The sequence below is a fragment of the Oncorhynchus nerka genome, linkage group LG7, assembly GCF_034236695.1.
Source record: "Oncorhynchus nerka isolate Pitt River linkage group LG7, Oner_Uvic_2.0, whole genome shotgun sequence".
Taxonomy (NCBI): domain Eukaryota; kingdom Metazoa; phylum Chordata; class Actinopteri; order Salmoniformes; family Salmonidae; genus Oncorhynchus; species Oncorhynchus nerka.
In genome coordinates, this window is record NC_088402.1 from 63391821 (window position 1) to 63414373 (window position 22553).

General features: G+C 44.4%; 1 protein-coding gene across 2 annotated transcripts in view; it reads left to right on the plus strand.

Moving 5' to 3' along the window:
• Positions 1 to 8960: 8960 nt before the first annotated feature.
• LOC115132167 (extracellular sulfatase Sulf-2-like) overlaps positions 8961 to 22553 on the plus strand; it is a 189243-nt gene continuing 175650 nt past the window's right edge. Inside the window, exons 1-2 of one of the 2 annotated variants that reach the window (XM_065020702.1) lie at positions 8961 to 9443; positions 20270 to 20412. The gene's annotated coding sequence lies outside the window, so the exon portion shown is untranslated. The remainder of the gene's footprint in view (positions 9444 to 20269; positions 20413 to 22553) is intronic. The other variant, XM_029664476.2, reaches the window with a different exon arrangement.

Sequence of the window (22553 nt, forward strand, 5' to 3'; positions counted from 1 at the left end):
CTGTTGTGTGATGTCAACAACAACAAAATATTATGTACACTGCCAGTGATGAAGTCTATAAAAAGACTTGGATAAGTAACAGCATTGTTGTCTTTCTGACACAATGTAATGGGCAGCTGATCTAAAGGTGGGGGCTTATTTCTGGCGAAGTGAGGGCTGCCCTTGGGGCCACCTGCGCATTCGCCAAATTTGGGCAGCCTACATGGGTCCAATGTTTTAACCTGCATTGGGCCCACATTGTGCCAATGTGGGCTTGTTTGCTGGGAGAAGATGGGTTTATTTCAGGCAAAGTGAGGAATGCCCTAACCAGATATGGCCTACCCACACTGGGCCACACTGGGCCAATTCATTAGGGGCCAATGTGGAGGCGATGAGCAAAGGCGCACCTACGTGGTGCCAATATTTTAGCCAGCGTTGGGCCCACATTGTGCCAATGTGGAAATGTTTGCTGGATCAGTTCCTGGAAATACAGAATAAAGAGAACTCAACAATAAACTCTCTTAAACTTAACCCAGACAAACCTTCAGAAAGTATTCACACCCCTTGACTTTTTCCACATTTTGTTGTTTTACAGCCTAAATTAAATATTTATTAAATTGAGATTTTTAGTCACTGGCTACACACAATACCCCAAATTGTCAAAGTGGAATTATGTTTCTAGATTTTTAAAAACAATTTAATAAATAAAAAGCTGAAACGTTTTGAGTCAAGTATTCAACCCCTTTTTAGGGTTGACCCCAATTAGTCGACTTGTCAAGAAGTAGCATATACAGTATATATATATATATATACAGTCACTTCCTATTTGGGACGTTATCTCTCTTCTGTTACTTGATCATTATCTGAGTGTGGGATGCAGACTGTCTGTGACGCACATACTACAGAACAGATGCTTGGCACTATTACTGGTCTCCTCCTCTCCTCTCCTCCTACTCTTTTACTTTTGTGTTGATTGATCCTTCTGTCTGCCGCTGAGGCCTTGCCATATTCCGCTCCCTCATCTTTCAGACCGAGCAGTGGAGTAGCTAGCTGTAAAGGCATGATAGGGGTCATTGCATGCCATAAAGTGAGCCATTCTATAAGCTCATTGAGGGTGTGCAAGCTGTCATACTGAGTTTGTGCTCTTTTCCTGGGTTGTGATGTGTTGATGTTTGTTAATCTGTGGATTACTGCAGGAGGGTGTTATTGTATTATTACTCTGCTGTAATGGAGGTTAAGGGAGCAGGAGGGGCCTCAGGGCTTTACGATGCATATCGAAACATAGCTCACTGAAAAAAAAATTGCACTCTCAAATAAGCATGCTCTCAGAATCTCAATGTATTGGATCGGTGCTGGAGGGTGAGGACGATGCCAGTATCGCAATACTTGTTAGTGTCGTGGCAAAGAAACAAAACACAAAGGATTTAACTTCTTTAGAAAATCAGCCCTCATTCAGAGTCACATGCATTTATTTTCCAAGCTATAGCACACAATATTTTGGTCTGCTTCGTGTTTTCATTATACTGCATATCGCGATACTGCAGAGCCTTGTGATAAAGGAGAACTACATGTTTTGTGCACCTCTTCTCTCTGCTGATTTATTCTGTGATGAAAACCCCTCATTGTGCATTCACTGTATGTATCCCCATCTTCTCCAGCCTGCCTGTTTTCCCAGGACTCTGCTGTTGACCCACAAGCTTGCATTGTTTAGCTCTGTTAAATGCCATTTATTCTTATTATACTCCCATTAGTGTGGAGCAGGCTGCCTCCCCTCGCACTTCTCTCCCACGCCTCCCGTCACTTATTAATATGATGAAATGGAGGGAGAGCAGAGATCAGAGCAGGTAAAACAGAGCAGAGAGGCCTGAGCAGAGCCAGGGAGAGTGGGTGGGAGAGCAGATTGGGTGTTAAGGAGAGAATGAGTGGATAAATGAGGGCTGAATGTTGGATGGTGAGCACTGCCGTCCGTTCTGCTCCACTGCACTGTCAATGGGCCCCCACCTCAGACCCTAGCCTGCTCCCCTCCTAGAGGGCCATCTACCCAGGGAGGGGGCTGTGAGGGTTAGGGGGTGGGGGTCAGAGGGAGGGGCTGTTCAGCGTGTAGTGTTAGCCATGGTGGCGTGGGGGTCTGGAGAGGTCAGTCAGTGTGGCCAGTAGGTTTTGTCTGGTGCAGGGTCCTCTGGTGCCTCCCCCCGATCTCTTAGGCCTCTGTAGGATACCAGGCTAATTTAGCAGTGGATTAAAGTAATAGTATGGCCCAAATAAAATCAGATCACGACAGAATCACAAAATATTGTTTTTGAAGATTGTTTGATCATGTGGACTGGAAAATGTTCCGGGAAGCCTCAGACAATAACATCGATTTATACGCTGACTCGGTGAGTGAGTTTATTAGGAAGTGCATTCAAGATGTTGTACCCACTGTGACTATTACAACTTTCCCAACTAGAAACGGTGGCATTCGCGCAAAACTGAAAATGTGAACCACCGCATTCAACCATGGAAAGAGATCGGGAATATGGCCGAATATAAACAGTGTAGTTATTCCCTCTGCAAGGCAATCAAACAAGCGAAATGTCAGTATAGGGACAAAATGGAGTCGCAATTCAACAGCCCAGACACGAGACGTATGTGGTAGGATCTACAGGCAATTACGGACTACAAAAAGAAAACCAGCCACGTCACAGACACCGACGTCTTGCTTCCAAACAAGCTAAACACCTTATTTTCCCGCTTTGAGGATAATAGAGTGCTACCGGCACGACCCGCTACCAAGGACTGTGGGCCCCCATCTCCTTCTTCATGGCCGACGTGAGTAAGACATTTAAACGTTTTAACCCTCGCAATGCTGCTGACCTAGACGGCATCCATAGCCAATCAGAGCATGTGCAGACCAGCTGGCATGTGTGTTTACGGACATATTCAATCGCTCCCTATCCCAGTCTGTTGTCACCACATGCTTCAATATGGCCACCATTGTTCCTGTGCCAAAGAAGACAAAGTTGGCTGAACTAAATGACTATTGCCCCGTAGCACTCACTTCTGTCATCATGAAGTGCTTTGAGATACTAGTCAAGGATCACCTTACCTGCCACCCTAGACCCACTTCAGTTTGCATACCACCCCAACAGGTCCACAGATGATGCAATCGCCATCACACTGCACACTACCCTCTCCCATCTGGACAAGAGGAATACCTACAGTGGGGAGAACAAGTATTTGATACACTGCTGATTTTGCAGGTTTTCCTACTTACAAAGCATGTAGAGGTCTGTAATTTTTATCATATGTACACTTAAACTGTGAGAGACGGAATCTTTAAAAAATCCTACAGGGAGGACGTGAGGGCACTCGGAGTATGGTGTCAGGAAAACAACCTCTCACACAACGTCAACAAAACAAAGGAGATGATCGTGTACTTCAGAAAACTGCAGAGGGAGCACCCCCCTATCCACATCGATGGGACAGTAGTGGAGAAGGTGGAACGTTTTAAGTTCCTCTGCGTACACACCACGGACAAACTGAAATGGTCCACCCACACAGACAGCGTGGTGAAGAAGGCAACAGAGCCTCTTCAACCTCAGGAGGCTGAATAATTTTGGCTTGTCACATAAACCTCAAACAAACTTTTGCAGATGCACAATCGAGAGCATCCTGTCGGGCTGAATCACTGCCTGGTACGGCAACTACACCGCCCTAAACTGCAAGGCTCTCCAGAGGGTAGTACGGTCTGCACAACGCATTATAGGGGGCAAACTACCTGCCCTCCAGGAAACCTACAGCACCCGATGTCACAGGAAGGCCAAAAAGACCATCAAGGACAACAACCACCCGAGCCACTGTCTGTTCGCCCCTCTATCACCCAGAAGGCGAGGTCAGTACAGGTGCATCATAGCTGGGACATAGAGACTGAAAAACAGCTTCTATCTCAAGGCCATCAGACTGTTAAACTGTCACGCCCTGATCTGTTTCACCTGTTCCTGTGATTGTCTCCACCCCCTCCAGGTGTTGCTTATTTCCCCCAGTGTATTTAACCCTGTGTTTCCTGTCTCTCTGTGCCAGTTCGTCTTGTATGTTAGTCAAGTCAACCAGCTTGTTTTCCCGTACTCCTTTTGCTATTCTCTTTTTGATAGTCCTCCCGGTTTTGACCTCTGCCTGACTCTGGACTACTTTCCCGCCTGCCTGATCATCCTGCCTTACCTGACCTTGATTCTGCCTGCCCTTTGGTACCTTTTGGACTCTGAACTGGTTTTGAACCTTTTGCCTGTCCATGACCATTCTCTTGCCTTCCCCTATTGGATGAATAAATATTGTAAGACTCCAAACATCTGCCTCCTGTGTCTGCATCTGGGTTTCACCTTGTGTCATGATATAAACAGCCATCGCTAACATAGAGAGGATGCTACCAACATACAGACCCAAATCACTGGCCACTTTAATAAATGGATTTAATAAAGGTATCACTAATCACTTTACATATTCTACATTACTCATATCACATGTATATACTATATTACATACCATCTATTGCATCTTGCCAATGCTGCACGGCCATTGCTCATCCATATATTCATATGTACATATTCTTATTCCATCCCTTTACATTTATGTGTGTATAAGGTAGTTGTGAATTTGTTAGATTACTTAATAGATATAACTGCACTGTCAGAACTAGAAGCACAAGCATTTCGCTACACTCGCATTAACATCTGCTAACCATGTGTATGTGACAAATAAGATTAGATTTTTGATTTGAAATCCAGACATTAAAACAGAATTCAACAATATTCCAAAATGTTTTGAACTTAGTAGGAAATCAACTAAATGTATTGATCTTTATATGGTTTTAGATTATCATAAGACATGGACAAAATCCATCTGTGGTTCGTATTTTGCTTCCATTTTCTGAATAGTCAACGCAGGAATGCCCCCTTTGTGTTTGCGTGTGTCTACCACTTTGTGCAGTTGTTAGCAATGATGATAATGTAACCCTAATTATTCAACTCATTTATCTATCACCTTCTCAGAAGGGCCCGTGGGTTCGATGATAAAGAGTCAGGTTTATACACAAATGATTTTCTATACTTTAATCTGTCCAAGTAGCAGCAGCACAAACTTTAGTGGCACAACAAGTTCAATCTGCATCCCTTCACTTCTCTGTCACTCACACATTTCTCACGTGAATCTATGCGTATAGTAAGAGTCCCAACATAAAATCTGTATTTCAGTACCATAATAAAAGACTTAAATACACATTAAATAGTTTTGATTATAAAATATATACAGTATTTCTTATTCCAAAACCGTGACTACAGTAATAATGATCAAATCAAATCAAATGTATTTATATAGCCCTTCTTACATCAGCTGATATCTCAAAGTGCTGTACAGAAACCCAGCCTAAAACTCCAAACAGCAAGCAATGAAAACCCCAAACAGCAAGCAATGCAAGTGTAGAAGCACGGTGGCTAGGAAAAACTCCTTAGAAATGCCAAAACCTAGGAAGAAACCTAGAGAGGAACCAGGCTATGAGGGGTGGCCAGTCCTCATCTGGCTGTGCCGGGTGGAGATTATAACAGAACATGGCCAAGATGTTCAAATGTTCATAAATGACCAGCATTGTCAAATAATAATATTCACAGAAGTTGTCGAGGGTGCAGCAAGTCAGCACCTTAGGAGTAAATGTCAGTTGGCTTTTCATAGCCGATCATTAAGAGTATCTCTACCACTCCTGCTGCCTCTAGAGAGTTGAAAACAGCAGGTCTGGGACAGGTAGTACGTCCGGTGAACAGGTCAGGGTTCCATAGCTAGTGCCTAACCTGGTATCATGATATGATTATTTGCATCAATCCAGTGGTGATTTATCTAGCAATCTCTCCTAACCAAACAAGTCTCTTGCTGGTGTTCAGCTGAATTAGGATATCTACACCCAAAAATGACAATTTCTACATTTGTTTTATACACCTCGAAAGTGATTACCTGATGTGGTAAAGAATTGTTGTGTACTTAAAACATCAAATTTAGTTTTTCAATTAAAAGTGTGATTTTGAGAGAGAAAATCTGAAGAAACTGAAACTTGGAAAAACAAAACTGAATTTGGGAAAAAATATAACAGATTTCATAGGACCCTATAATAGCTTACGCTGAAACAGGACATCTGTATTGATTATAAACACAAGACAGCAGCCCAGCCATAAATGTGTCAGCACCCCCTCCTCTCTATTTACTAACCACAGAAATCATGCACGGCTGTTTCTATTTGTGGGGTCAAACATTACAACTGCATTTGCTGTGCAACTACATTGGGCAAACCCTAAGTCTTGTTATCATGCTCAGCCATAATTGGAGAAACCGTTTCTTTTAGAGCAGATAATAATGAGCAGCAGTAACCGCCAGAGCAGGTATGTTCAGAGAGACAGCCCTCCCCTGTACTGCACTATACTGTAATGGTTCATCCTTTGTGGAGTTGTTTTCCCTGCACAGTCGGGTGTTGCAACACTTTAATGAGCAGACATAGGACGGGATGTTAGTTGGAGGCTTAATTGCTTAATCTGGGCTTTTAGGAGGGAAAGTGGGGTAAAACAGGCCGACATGGGAGGAAGGGAGGGAGGTAGCTGCTGGTTGGGGAGGGGAGAGGAGAAGGGCTTGTTTTATGGGCTGGTAATGGTTTTTGTGGGTGGATTTCACACATTGCAGCTGGATGGTGAAACAAATCCACAGCAGCGCCTCTGTGATCACATGCTCACAACATGATATTATAAACCAGGAATAAACAGGGGGGCTTTGCAAATGGATTGAGGGGTGTTCACAATGAATCTAGTGCACTTTGGCGTTTAGTGTGCTTGTGTCTGTGGGAATGAATTAGCCCTGAGTGGAGAACAAAGACATTCATCACCTCCCAGACGCACGGCAGGTGATTGATTGAGATCTCTAACCTTTTCCTGACACTGTAGCTCCACAGTAAAGAACCTACCATTCTGCACCTGGGGATGTTGCACTGAACAATGCTGATAGATGTATGCTGGCAGATCAGATCAGTAGAGAGGTTTGTGGAGATACTGATGGATGCACTCGACTCAAATGTTAGGTGTGTGTTTTCAGCCCCGCCTGATGATACGAGGAGATATTGTCAGTCAGGGACGGCAGAGTTGTCTAGCAAGGCCAGAAGGCTCTGAACTCTGAAACTGAATTGATAGGCAACCATGCCTGCTCTGCACACTGGGAGGGAGACGATTGGGTGGCAGGCAGGCACTGCAGGTTTTGGATCCAGAGTGAAGTCAGATAAACCAAAAAAGTTATTATCTCTAACTTCCCTCGTAGCTATTGTATCACTGTATCTGTGAGTAGGTTGAGCACAGTAAAAAATATCTACACGCCATTGTGTTTAACCTTCATCTACAAGCTGCTGGTTGTAAGCTACTGCTACAACTGGCTTATTGCAGTGTTTCTGTTTTCTTTCCCTCCCCTGACAACTGAACACTCCTTTCTACAGCAAGCCTTAGCACTGCCTGAAACCCAGAGAGTTATACAGAGACCGGCAGTGCAAAGTACAGTAGAGCCACTGACAGGCTCATTCATACTGACTCAAACTCTCTTTCCCTCTCACACACTAGTCTGTATAAAGTAAGGGCAATGTCCTTTAGGCTAGACCTGTCTGTCAAAGCAGCTGGCCAGGACTTTTCCCATGGTAGTTTTACAGGGTGAGGAAGGGAGTGAGGGAGGGAGTGAGGGAGTGAGGGAGTGAGGGAGGGAGGGAGTGAGGGAGTGAGTGAGGGAGTGAGGGAGGGAGGGAGGGAGGGAGGGAGTGAGGGAGGGAGGGAGGGAGGGAGGGATGGAGGGAGGGAGGGAGGGAGGGAGGGAGTGAGGGAGGGAGGGAGTGAGGGAGGGAGGGAGGGAGGGGGTCTTAAAGGCCAGCCACCAGAAAGACCAGATGGAGAGAGCCTGTAAAGAAATATTTTAGTGGAGCGAGATTGGGAGAGAAAGCAATGGAGAGAGAGAGAGAGAGAGAGGGAGGACTTGACGAACAGGATTACAGAGGATGGTAAAATGTGGACGCGTACACATTTGCTTGTACACAATTAGTATTATTTTTAATCTGCATTGTTGGGATGGGCTTGTAAGCAAGCGTTTCATGGTAAAGTCTACCATGTGACAAATACAATTGAATTGAATTTGTACACACACAAGCACTATCTGGTGCTCCTGGCCAGTCAGATTCGGCCATATCCCAAGAGCTTCCCAAAATTGAAAATATTTAGTGTGACTTTCTCTTGAGTTTATTTATTTCCTTTCGGTGTTTATTTCTACTGCATAGCCTCTGGGAGTTTTTGGGTGTGTTTGTCAGTCTGTGTATCTGAATGTTTTAGTTTTGTGTATCTGTGTGTGAAACAAGTGTTTGTGTTTATGTGTCCTTGGTGTAGGGGAGTAATTGCAGATCTCTGTCTGTCTGTGCTATAGTTTTACGGTGTAACATTGCACCCCTGTTCCTCCTTTCCCCTCTCTCTGTCCTCTATTGGCTTACACAGGCCATTAAGCCCAAATCGTACCAGCCACATGAATACCCATGAATGCAGAGGATCTGAGCCAAGCTCTCCATTTCACCCCCACCTCTCATAAAATGTGCTCCTGTTCCCTTTCTTTCCCTCCCTCCACTCACTCCACTTCTCACTTATAAATTGTCCCTTTTTCCTCATTCATTTACTTCCTTCTTTCTCTTGTTTTGTCTCCGTCTCTGTCCCACCTCCCCCCATGTCTCTCTACTTATCTTTTTCAGTTTCTCTGCTCTCTCTCCTTCTCTCCATTTCTCTGGCTCCGCCTGCCTCACCAAGGGAAAGTGTTCTGTTTTCAGATTGGGCACAGGAAGGCAGTACAGCCCTCTCCCTATTCACTTCCCCCTCCTCCCTTGCCCTCCCTCCCTTCTCTCTCTCTCTCCCTCTCTGTGAGTGAGTGAGTAAAGCAAAGAGGCAGGCATGTTTCAACAGATGGCTAGGGCTGTCCTGATTCAACCACGACTCCACACCGCTGTTGGTTCACTGAGAACTCTGTGAGCGAGCTAGAGAGGGAGAGGGAGAAATGTAACTTTGGAGAGAGGGATTTCTTTTTTTCTTAATTTGAAACTCCCCCTCCCCTTTCCCTCCTCGTTTCTCTGTGTGTCTATATTAGTGCTTTTTTCTCGTTCTCCGTACATCTGAGAGGGTGGTCAGTCAACCTGTCAGGCAGCTAGCGAGAGAGAGAGAGAGAGAGAGAGAGAGAGAGAGAGAGAGGAGCAGAGTAAGAGTACAACAGAGCAGAGCAGAAAAAGGACAGAGGACAGACAAGAGATGGGAAGTGCATGGTGATGTGTGACTGATTACCCAGCCCAGAGCAGTGCCCCCTCCTCCAGCAGCTCTACTAGGTCAGTACCCTGGGACAGCACCTGCTTCCCTGACAGACATACACACGCTCAGGACCTGCATCTGTGTGAGGTACAGTGGCTTGCCCTACTTTTCACTTTGCTGCCTCTCTCTCTCCCTCTTCCTTGCTTTCTCTCTGTCTTTTTTCTGCACTTGCTCCTGCTGGCTGCGCTGATGTAACTGGGCTCTGGGAATTCTAAGGAGGTAGTGTAGCGCAACACAGCTAACCCTCTATGGCTACAGTTACCCACCCCCCCACCCCCACCCCTTTGTGCCTCCCTGTCTTAAAGGAGCCAGGTTTGTTTGTGCTTCATGCTGTCAGTTATTTTCTGGCAAGGTGCATCCTGTTGAGTTTCTTCTAGTGTTTGCTTATCTCTTTGCTACCTTGCTGATGAGCACGTGGGAGCTTGCATTTGCTGACTAGGAGCAGTGTTACTAGGGGAAAGGGAGGGACGGTGTTACACCCTGTTCCCCTGTCTGTAGCCCACAGCCACCGGGAAGGAGTGAGAGAGACACGGGAAGACAAAAAAGGGAAGGGGAGGTAGTGTTGGGCTGTTGGACAGACTTGAGCTGTCACTCACTATATGCATCAGGTACTGGTTCCCTGTTGAGCAACTCTGCAATGGGCTGTGATAGAGGAACACTGTTAATGTTACTTGGATAGTTGAAAGCATATAAATCATTGTTTTTCAAATGGGAACTTTGATAAAGTGGAGATACTTTCCACTTGTAACAGTATGGGAATGTGAAGTGCCTAATTTCATTGTTTTGGTTTTATCCCACTGTTGAAAAAGCATGGAAATATGAATTGGATGAACTGTCATCCTCTCTATATATCTGTTACCACTAGAACCGCTGGGTCTCGACAGACCCCTCTTCAAGCTTCATCCTGACTGCAACTTTCATCTAACAGTGTAATTATTAAATGTCATATATGTTTTTGCAAAAAGAATCATTTGGTTGTGTTTATGAAGGCCTTGGTAAAATTCATACTATTTTTACTGTATTTCAAATAACAATAGCATTTTCATTAGTATGTTACTGTAGGATATACAGCGCGTTTCGGAAAGTCCTCAGACCCCTTCCCTTTTACCACATTTTGTTACATTACAGCCTTATTCTAAAATGTATTGCATATTTTTTCCCCTCCCATCAATCTACACACAATGATGTCACTGATGTCACATTTACACAAGTTTTCAGACCCTTTACTCAGTAAATGTGATATTTCAGTTTTTATTTGTAGTACATTTGCTAAAATTTCTAAACCGGAAATATCACATTTGCATAAGTATTCAGACCTTTTACTCAGTAGTTTATTGATGCACCTGTGGCAGCAATTACAGCCTCGAATCTTCTTGGGTATGATGCCACAAGCTTGGATCACCTGTATTTGGGGAGTTTCTCCCATTATTCTCTGCAGATCCTCTCAAGCTCTGTCAGGTTGGATGGGGCGTGTCAATGTCAGGTTGGATGGGGTGTGTCACTGCACAGTTATTTTCAAGTCTCAGAGATGTTTGATCAAGTTCAAGTCTGGGCTCTGGCTGGGCCACTCAAGGACATTCAGAGACTTGTGCCGAAGCCACTCCTACATTGTCTTGGCTGTGTGCTTAGGTTCGTTGTCCTGTTGGAAGTTGAACCTTCGACCCAGTCTGAGGTGCTGAGCTCTCTGGAGCAGGTTTTCATCAAGATATCTCTGTACTTTGCTCCATTCATCTTTTCCTCAATCCTGACTAGTCTCCCAGTCCCTGCCGCTGAAACACATCACCACAGCATGATGCTGCCACCACGATGCTTCACCATAGAAATGGTGCCAGGTTTTCTCCAGACATGGCGCTTGGCATTAAGGCCAAAGATTTCAATATTGGTTTCATCAGGCCACAGAATCTGTTTTTGATGGTCTGAGAGTCTTTAGGTGCCTTTTGGCAAACTTTACTGAGAGTGGCTTCCATTTGGCCACTCTACCATGAAGGCCTGATTGGTGGAGTGCTGCAGAGATCTTGTCCTTCTGGAAGGTTCTCCCATCTCCACAGAGGAACTCTGGAGGTCGGTCAGTGTGACATTGTGTTCTTGTTCAACTCCCTGACCAAGGTCCTTATACCCCAATTGCTCAGTTTGACCAGGCGGCCAGCTCTAAGAAGAGTCATGGTGGTCCAAACTTCTTCCATTTAAGAATGATGGAGGCCACTGTGTTCTCAGGGACCTTCAATGCTGCAGAAATATTTTGGTACCTTTCTCCAGATCTCTGCCTCGACACAATCCTGTCTCTGAGATCTATGGACAATTCCTTCGTCCTCATGGCTTGATTTTTGCTCTGACAACCTTTATATAGACAGGTGTGTGCCTTTCAAAATCATGTCCAATCAATTGAATTTACCACAGGTGGACTCCAATCAAGTTGTAGAAACATCTCAAGGATGATCAATGGAAATCTGAGAAATCTGTGAATCTATTGTAATGTTTGTAAAATGGTATAAACTGTCTTAATTTTGCTGGACCCCAGAAAGAGTAGAAAATGTGGAAAAATTCAAGGGGTTGAATACTTTCTGAATGTACTATATGTATGTACAGTGTGTGTGTGTGTGTGTGTGTGTGTGTGTGTGTGTGTGTGTGTGTGTGTGTGTGTGTGTGTGTGTGTGTGTGTGTGTGTGTGTGTGTGTGTGTGTGTGTGATGTGTGTGTGTGTTTGGGGTCACGTAGAAATGTCCTTGTTTTTGAAAGAAAAGCTCTTTTTTTGTCCATTAAAATAACAACAAATTGATCAGAAATACAGTGTAGACATTGTTAATGTTGTAAATTACTATTGTAGCTGGAACCTGCAGATTTTTTATGGAATATCTACAGAGGTATACAGAGGCCCATTATCAGCAACCATCACTCCTGTGTTCCAATGGCACGTTGTGTTAGCTAATCCAAGTTTATAATTTTAAAAGGCTAATTGATCATTAGAAAACCCTTTCGCAATTATGTTAGCACAGCTGAAAACTGTTGTTCTGATTAAAGAAGCAATACAACTGGCCTTCTTTAGACTAGTTGAGTATCTGTATTTGTGGGTTTGATTACAAAATGGCCAGAAACAAAGAACTTTCTTCTGTAACTAGTCAGTCTATTCTTGTTCTGAGAAATGCAGGCTATGCTATTAATAGTCTATGTAGATATTCCATTAAGAATCATCCGTTTCCAGCTATTTACAACATTAACACTGTCTGCTCTGTATTTCTGATCAAATCGATGTTATTTTAATGGATAAAAAATGTGCTTTTCAAAAACAAGAATTCTAAATGACCCCAATCTTTTGCACACACACACACACACACACACACATACACAAATTATATATACAGTACCAGCCAAAAGTTTGGATACACTGCCTCATTCAAGGGTTTTTCTTTATTTTTACTATTTTCTACATTGTAGACTAATAGTCAAGACATCAAAACTATGAAATAACACATCATGTAGTCAGCAAAAAAAGTGTTTAACAAATCAAAATAAATGTTATATTTAGATTGACCACCCTTTGCCTTGATGACAGATTGCACACTCGTAGTTACCTGGAATGCATTTCAATTAACAGGTCTGCCTTGCTAAAAGTTTATTTGTGGAATTTCTTTCCTCAATGCGTTTGAGCCAATCAGTTGTGTTGTGACAAGGTAGAGGTGGTATACAGAAAGTAGCCCTATTTGGTATAAGACCAAGTCCATGTTACGGCAAGAACAGAAACCATCATCATGTGCTATGATGAAACTGGCTCTCATGAGGACCGCCACAGGAAAGGAAGACCCAGAGTTACTTTTGCTGTAGAGGATAAGTTTGTTAGAGTTAACTGCACCTCAGATTGCAGCCCAAATAAATACTTCCCAGAGTTCAAGTAACAGACACATCTCAACATCAACTGTTCAGAGGAGACTCCGTGAATCAGGCCTTCATGGTCGAATTGCTGCAAAGAAACCACTATTAAATGACATCAATAAGAAGAAGAGTCTTGCTCGGGCCAAGAAACACGAGCAATGGACATTATACTGGTGGAAATCTGTCTTTTGGTCTGATAAGTCAAAATTTGAGATTTTTGGTTCCAACCGCCATGTCTTTGTGAGATGCGGAGTTGGTGATTGGATTATCTCTGCATGTGTAGTTCCCACCCTGAAGCATGGAGGAGGAGGTGTGACGGTGTGCTTTGCTGGTGACACTGTCTGTAATTTATTTAGAATTCAAGGCACACTTAACCATCATGGCTACCACAGCATTCTCAAGCGATATGCCATCCCATCTGGTTTGCGCTTAGTGGGACTATCATTTGTTTTTCAACAGGACAATGACCCAACACACCTCCAGGCTGTGTAGGGTCTAAGTGTATTTGACCAAGAAGGAGAGTGATGGAGAGCTACATCAGATGACCTGGCCTCCAAAATCACCCAACCTCAAGCCAATTGAAATGGTTTGGGATGAGTTGGACCGCGGAGTGAAGGAAAAGTAGCCAACAAGTGCTCAGCATGTGTGGGAACTTCTTCAAGACGGTTGAAAAAGCATTACTCATGAAGCTGGTTGAGAGAATGCCAAGAGTGTACAAAGCTGTCAAGGCTAAGGGTGATTTTGAACAATCAAGAATAAAATATATTTTGATTTGTTTAACACTTTCTTGCTTACTACATGATTCCATATGTGTTATGTCATAGTTTTGATGTCTTCACTATTATTCACTATTAGGGGCGTGAATCTGAAAACCAGTCCGTATCTGGTGTGACCACCGTTTACCTCATGTAGCACGACACATCTCCTTCACATGGAGTTGATCAGACTGTTGACTGTGGCCTGTGGAATGCTGTCCCACTCCTCTTCAACGGCTGTCCAAAGTTGATGGATATTTGCGGGAACTGGAACATGCTGCCGTACGTGGTCCATCCAGAGCATCACAAACTGGCTCAATGAGTGACATGTCTGGTGAGAATACAGGCCATGGAAGAACTGGGACATTTTTTTAGATTCCTGGAATTATGTACAGATCCTTGCGACATGGGGCCGTGCATTATCATACTGAACATGAGGCGATGGAGGCGGATGAATGCCATGACAATGGGCGTCAGGATCACACCACGGTATCTCTGTGCATTTAAATGGCCATTGATAAAAACGCAATTGTGTTCGTTGTCCATAGCTTATGCCTGCCCATACCATAACCCCACCACCACCATTGGGCACTCTGTTCACAACGTTGAACAGCAAACCGCACACCCACACGACGACATACACATACGTGGTCTGCGGTTGTGAGACCGGTTGGGTGTACTGGTAAATTCTCTAAAACGACAGAGGCGTTTGCACTCTCCCTCAAAACGTGAGATATCTGTGGCATTGTGTTGTGTGACAAACTGCACATTTTAGAGTGGCCTTTTATTGTGTAATGATCATGCTGTTTAATCAGATTCTTGATATGCCACACCTGTTATGTCGATGGATTGTCTTGGCAAAGGAGAAATGCTCACTAACAGGGATCTAAACAAATTTGTGCACAAAATGTGAGAGAGATAAGCTTTTTGTGCATATGGAACATTTCTGGGATCTTTTATTTCAGCTCATGAAACATGGGACCAACACTATACGATTATATTTTTGTTTAGTGTATATGTGATGGGATTTATAGACAATATGGACGGTATATGGATTGAATATCTAGTATATCTGAATAGTATATGTACAGAAATAGTTCAATAGGATAGGCTTTGACTAGAATACAGTACATACATATGAAGTGGATAAAACAGTATGTAAACATTTTTAGTGACCAGTGTTCCATGACTATGTACATAGAGCAGCATCCTATAAGGTGCCTTGTAGAGTAAAATGACTGCTTTAGAGGTTCCAGTGTAAAAGGCAGAAAATATTTATTTTTTTCAAAATAAATAGAAAGAAATATGATTTCTATTATTTTTATTTTATGACTTCGGTGACAAATGGATCAAGAAACAGGAGTGTTTGTACGGTCTTTTCTGATATTGCCTTGTTTTCGATGTTTAGTCGACCGTGTTCTGTGTTGACTTTGGAAGTCTGACAAATTTTGCTCAAGATGGCCCAGGTTGGCTCAAGTTGTGTTTGCTCTGTCTATTTACACTGGGTTTCTAGATTCTCACAGGTACATGGGCAGATGCGGCCAACGGGGTGAGTGGCACGGGCTCCGAGGTTTAACTCAGCCGCTGGAATGCAAACATGCACGGAACCCAACTCTTTCAACACCTGGCTGCACCTGCCTGTCCAGTCAGTGACATACTGATGCTCTGCTCTGGCCATCTGTGGTCACCTCAGCACAACCACTCAACAGCACGTCTCCCTCACTTCATTTCCTTATGTCTAGTGTATGGGTAGCATTGTTCTCCATGCGCTTTCCTGTATGGAAAGTTACATTCAGTCAAACAGGTCCAGTGAAGTTAGGGATTTCTTGTTCGATATGTTTTCATTAAGTAGAGCATTGAAACATTCAAGATTTATTTACTATTTTCCTAGCCAATGATGGCCTGGTTTCTTTCCATCACAGCTTCCCTACCAAGATGATGGTCCAGTGCTCCTGTCTCCCCTAACACTGGTTTCGGGTGTTGCGATCTGATAATATTAGTCTGGCCATGATGTTTTAGATGTAAGGCCCAGACAGAGCAATACACTTCGACACTCATGAGGCTGAGGAGAGGAACAGAGAGAAAGAGAGAGGAAGGAACTGAGTGTGGGTTAGTGTGTGTGCGTGCATGTGACGTTTACTTTATGAGGCACAGTCAGCTCTAAAGCGTGGAAAATCTGCAATAACGTTTTATTAAAACAAAAAGAAGGAGTCTTTGTGTTATGGTGGGAAGGGCATTGATCGGTCTTGGTCAACCACAAAACACAAAAAGGCATGGCCATTTAACACTGATCACGTTTAAATGTTGATAGTGAACACAGAAGAAGGCGTGTCTCAGTTCTGTAGGGTGAGAAACCAAACAAAGATAGCAGTCCAGGATTACTGGTTATAGTACGTTAATTCAAACAACATGATATATCATAAGGTTGTAATATTACAGTCCTACAGTGAAAAGAAAAAAAGTCCTAGATTTCTCTAAAGGCTCCATTATATTTCCAGAGAATAAACCAGGCAAGTGGAAAGACGGCTTGTCATCAGTCTCGGACCCAAGGTTGCTTCCTCTATGACAGGTGTTTAACCTTTGAACCCATTACATTGTGAGAAGTTTGGTGTGGCATAAGGGTTTATTGATCCACAGACGCAGCTGATGTATGCACAATATAGCAACACGCGCGCCGCGCTCGCACACAGCCACGCACAAACATGCACGCTGTGCACTTTTCTGTTCAAGCTCCATGAATCTGCCTACACTCGCCACCTGCTTCCCACATCAAAGAGCAATTAGAGCATAACAACATTGACAACACTATTTTACCAGTAAGTTGGTATTTGTCCTCTCCGACTCTCTTTGTCTATAGTTTTCCTGTTATTCACCAGATTGTGACTGTCTGCTTTGTTCCACTTGCTGCTCCAGTGACTTCAGTGTACTCTGCATTGCTACATCAGATAGCTTACTCAACTAACATGAAGCATCCAGAGACTGCATTTGAATACGAGAGGAAATAGCATGGTTCTGTGCACAAAGCATTTAGATAAAAGTCATAAAGCATCAGATAAAGTTTCTGCATGCGTTATTTGCTTAAGGCAATACTGTGTATGGCTGTGGGCTTGTATCTACTATAAGGGCTTCCAGAATGTGGGTGTCTGGGTGTGTTTGTGTGGGATTGTGTGTGAACTCAGTGGAGCGCATGTGTTTCAACTAGACAGTCACAGGGAGCGACGGGGGGGTCTAGGGGCTACTTCAGGGAGAGGCCCTCTTCACTCAGCAGCCATTCTTTAGTCGGGTGGGTGATGTTCACGTCTTAGGCACTAGTGGTGCGCGGGTAAGCAGTTTGTTCACCTGCACCCCCGCAACCGCCCAACTAGATGTGAAAATCTGAGGCCTGCACCCAACCCTAACCGCAAATATAGACAATGCCCTATAAGCTACAGTCAATGACTGAAAAATTTTTTTTGGACAGGGGTTGCAGGACTTTTTTTGTGTGCCTGATTTAAATATGTTTCTGCTTGTAATTCCCAACATTTTGGCAGGCTATTTGTTAGTCAACTTGTCTATTCTTAGATACATGCAGCTTCTGTTCTGTCATTATATGATGCCCTAGAATAACTGAACAAAACCCCTGCTGAACAGAATAATATCATAAAGCTGGGTAGCCATTTGATTAGCTGTTCAGGAGTCTTATGGCTTGGGGGTAAAAACTGTGGAGAAGCCTTTTTGTCCTAGACTTGGCACTCCGGTACCGCTTGCCTTGCGGTAGTAGAGAGAAAAGTCTATGACTGGGGTGGCTGTGGTCTTTGACAATTTTTAGAGCCTTCCTCTGACACCGCCTGGTTTAGAGGTTCTGGATGGCAGGCAGCTTAGCCCCAGTGATGTACTGGGCCGTTCTCTCTACCCTCTGTAGTGCCTTGCTGTCGGAGGCCGTACCAGGCAGTGATGCAACCTGTAACTCACATCGTTCAGTCTCCTCAGGACTTTAAATGGCCCCACAAACTGCGGACCCAGCTTCCGGCAGGGCAGGAGGAGGGGCAGGTTTCGGGTCGAGAGCCAGACCCTCACTGCGGTGACGGTCTGTGCTGGCTTTCTGGCGCAGCACGGGGCGCTGAAGGTGAACATGAGCGGCGTCCCATGTCTCCTCCGTGCGCCGGAACCAGTCGTCCACCGCAGGAGCCTCGGTCTGACTCTGATGCCAAGGAGCCAGAACCGGCTGATACCCCAGTACGCACTGGAAGGGGGAGAGGTTAGTGGAGGAGTGGCGGAGCGAGTTCTGGGACATCTCTGCCCAGGGCACGAACGCCCGACCGATGCCTGGATGATCAGAGGAGGGTGACGTGTGGGCCCAATAGATCAGCCGCTCAGGGACAGCAGACGGAATGTCTGCGTCCAGCTTCCAGACTACCTGCGCCACCAGGCAGGAAGCCGGGATTATTGAGGTGGGAACCACGGGCCACTCCTCTGTGTCATACAGCCGGGACTGTGCGTCTGCCTTAGCGTTCTGGGAACCCGGTCTGTAGGAAAGGGTGAAAATAAAACGGGTGAAAAACATGGCCCACCTTGCCTGACGAGGGTTCAGTCTCCACGCCGCCCGGATGTACTCCAGATTGCGGTGGTCAGTCCAGATGAGAAAAGGGTGTTTAGCCCCCTCAAGCCAATGTCTCCACGCCTTCAAACCTTGACGACAGCCAACAGCTCCCGGTCAGCCCACGGCTGAGCTTCCTTGAGAAGAAGGCACAGGGGTGGAGCTTTGGCGGCTCCTATCCCAGCCTCGGACGCATCCACCTCCACTATGAACGCCAAAGAGGGATCCGGATGGGCCAGCACGGGAGCCGAGGTAAACAGAGCCCTCGGATAAACCTCCGGTAGTAATTGTCAAACCCTAGAAACCGCTGCACCTCCTTTACGTGGTGGGAGTCGGCCAATTACACACAGCTGAAATGCGGTCACTCTCCATTTCCACCCCTGAGGCGGAAATGCGGTACCCTAGGAAGGAGACAGACTGTTGGAAGTACAGGCATTTCTCTGCCTTGAGGTACAGGTCCTGCTCCAATAGACGACCAAGCACCCTGCGCACTAGGGACACATGCTCGTGCAGGTGCCTGAAAATCTCATCTACAAAGGCTTGGAAGACTGATGGAGCATTCATCAACCCGTACAGCATGACGAGGTACTCATAATGCCCTGAGGTAGTACTAAAAGCCGTCTTACACTCGTCTCCCTCCCGGATACGCACCAGGTTGTAAGCACTCCACAGGTCCAGTTTTGTGAAGAAACGCTCCCCGTGAAATTATTCCACCGCCGTACCGATGAGAGGTTGTGGGTAACAAAACCACACTGTGATTGAATTTAGACCTCTATAATCAATGCACGAATGCAGACCTCCCTCCTTCTTCTTCACAAAAAAGAAGCTTGAGGAGACGGGTGACGTGGACGGGCGAATGTACCCCTGCCCCAGAGATTCAGTGACATATGTCTCCATAGCCACTGTCTCCTCCTGGGACAATGGGTACACGTGACTCCTAGGAAGTGCAGCATTCTTATCGCGCAGTCCCCTCGACGATGGGGTGGTAATTGGGTCGCCTTCTTCTTACAGAAGGCGATAGCCAAATCAGCATATTCAGAGGGAATGCGCACGGCTCCTGCTGATTCCATTGTACAGGTGCGGGATTCTGTCACGGCTGGCGAGGTGTGTAGAGAGGAATCAGGCGCAGAGAGCAGAGAGGTCCAGGGGAAAGATGCAAATTTAATGCGGCACCAAAAGTAAATGCGCAGGGTGCAAACACTGACCAACCCAAAACAACGGGTAAAATGGTCCAGAGCACAAACACCAACGACACAACGTGAACATCAAAATAATCCCACACAACAAAGGGGCGGGTTCCACGCGCTAAATAGGGAAGCAAATCAAGCACACACAAAATAGGAACAGGTGTATTAGCATAGTCGGCGCTACACAAAACGCACAAAGAAAATATAAAACATTCATTACCTTTGACAATCTTCTTTGTTGGCACTCCTAGATGTCCCATAAACATCACTATTGGGTCTTTTTTTCGATTAAATCGGTCCATATATAGCCTAGATATCGATCTATGAAGACTGTGTGATCAAGGAAAAAAACAGCGTTTTATAACGCAACGTCATTTTTTAAAATGAAAAAAGTCGACGATAAACTTTCACAAAACCCTTCGAAATACTTTTGTAATGCAACTTTAGGTATTAGTGAACGTTAAAAATATTTCAAATTGATCACGGGGCGATCTATATTCAATAGCTCCATGTCTTCAAATCATTTCAGGATATTTCAAGACCAAAACACCCGGACGGAGACCGGAAGAAATGGGCTGTCTCTTCTTCGTTTGACCAAGAAACAAAGCCTAGGCAATTGACAAGACTGGTGACATCGTGTGGAAGCTGTAGGAATTGCAATCTCGGCTCCAGGTAATGTGGTTTCCATTCAACAATACATTCAAGTGGCGCATTGATATATTTTCCCATTTTCAGTGATCAGATTTTCCTGCGCTTTTCGATGAAACGCACGTTCTGTTATAGTCACAGCCGTGATTTAACCAGTTTTAGAAACGTCTGAGTGTTTTCTATCCACACATACTAATCATATCCATATACTATATTCCTGGCATGAGTAGCAGGGCGCTGAAATGTTGCGCGATTTTTAACAGAATGTTCGAAAAAGTAGGGGGTAGGATCAACAGGTTAATGCAATCGCTGTGTCAGAATTCAAAAAAAGTTAACGGAAAAAGCATAATCTGAGAACGGCGCTCAGAACCCAAAACAGCCAGAGGAATATCCACCATTTTGGAATCAACAAAGTTAGAAACAACACCATAAATATTCACTTACCTTTGATGATCTTCATCAGAAGGCACTCCCAAGAATCCCAGTTCGACAATAAATGACTGATTTGTTCCATAAAATTCCATCATTTATGTCCAAATAGCCACTTGTTGTTAGCGTGTTCAGCCCAGTAATCCATCTTCATGAGGCGCAGGCACTTCATCCAGACAAAAACTCGAACAGTTCCGTTATGTCAAACATTGTATGGAATCAATCTTTAGGATGTTTTTAACATAAAACATCAATAATGTTCCAACCGGAGAATTCCTTTGTCTTCAGAAAATCACTGGAACGAGAAGTAACTCTGTCGGGAGCGCGCGTCATGAGACAAAGGCTCCCTGCCAGACCACTGACTCAAAGAGGTCACATGAACTCTTCCTTTATAGTAGAATTCTCAAACCAGTCGAGGTTGACACCTAGTGGAAGCCTAGGGAGTGCAACCTCATCCATCCAATGTGTATTCGGTAGGCCAAGCTTTGCAAAACTATAAACCTCAGATGTCCCACTTCCTGGTTGGATTCAAACAGTTTTAGAAACCTCAGAGTGTTTTCTATCCAATACTAATAATAATATGCATATATTAGCATCTGGGACAGAGTAGGAGGCAATTCACTCTGGGCACGCTATTCATTCAAAAGTGAAAATGCTGCCCCCTATCCCAAAAAAGGTTAATTGCAAAACCAACGGCATAAAGAAATAACCAACATGGGTACAAAACCCGACGCGCACCAGTAAACATGTGCACAAGCACTTACAACAAACAATTCCACACAAAGACATAGGTTAAATACACAACAATTAACAAGGGAAATGAAAACCAGGTGTGTAGGAAAACAAGAAAAAACAAATGGAAAGTGTAAAGTGTGTATTAACGATGGCTAGAAGACCGGTGACGCCGACCACCGCCGCCTCAGTGAATTGACGTAAACTTTTCTGCCCTTTCCCAAAAACATTATTTGGTGATTGGCTGTGTATGCTATTTGGCCTACAGTTAAGCCCTAAAGCTTAGGTTTACGCACTAATACAAAAAAATGTACCCTATATAAATTGCACAATAATTATACATTTGATATATTTATACTTTTTTCTAAAGCCACTCGCCTGCCCTTCAGTCACACAATGACCCTAAACCCATCTGCCCGGGGGATATAACCATGGGGACTGAGTCAACCCGCACATCACTATTATTCACGTTAACTCTTTGTGTTGAGGCCCAGCAAACATGAACTGGTGCGCACGCAGATACGCATTGATAAACTGACGCACACGATCAAACTCAAACATACAGTATACACACATACATGCAGGTGGGCACAAAGATACACACACACACACTCGCAAATCATACATCACGTGAACAAACATGGATGAACACCCAGCATGGCTCGTAAAGTCTGCTCATGGGTTGATGATCATACTCTGATCCATTTCATCTTGTTCATGTTACACCACCTCTTCATCGATCACTGACTCGCATCTGGGTTGATCCCCTGCCTTCTCAATTTTCATTAGATTTTCTTTGTCCACGGGTGTCAAAGCAACTGGATAAAATCTATATGGTCTGTTATTGGATTGGAGTATGTTGCTCTACCGCGGTGGAATTCAATTCACTAATCAAATCAAATTGTATTGGTTGCATACACATATTTAGCCGGTGTTATTGCAGTGTAGCGAAATGCTTCTATTCCTAGCTCCAACAGTGCAATAATATTGTGGAATAATAGTGA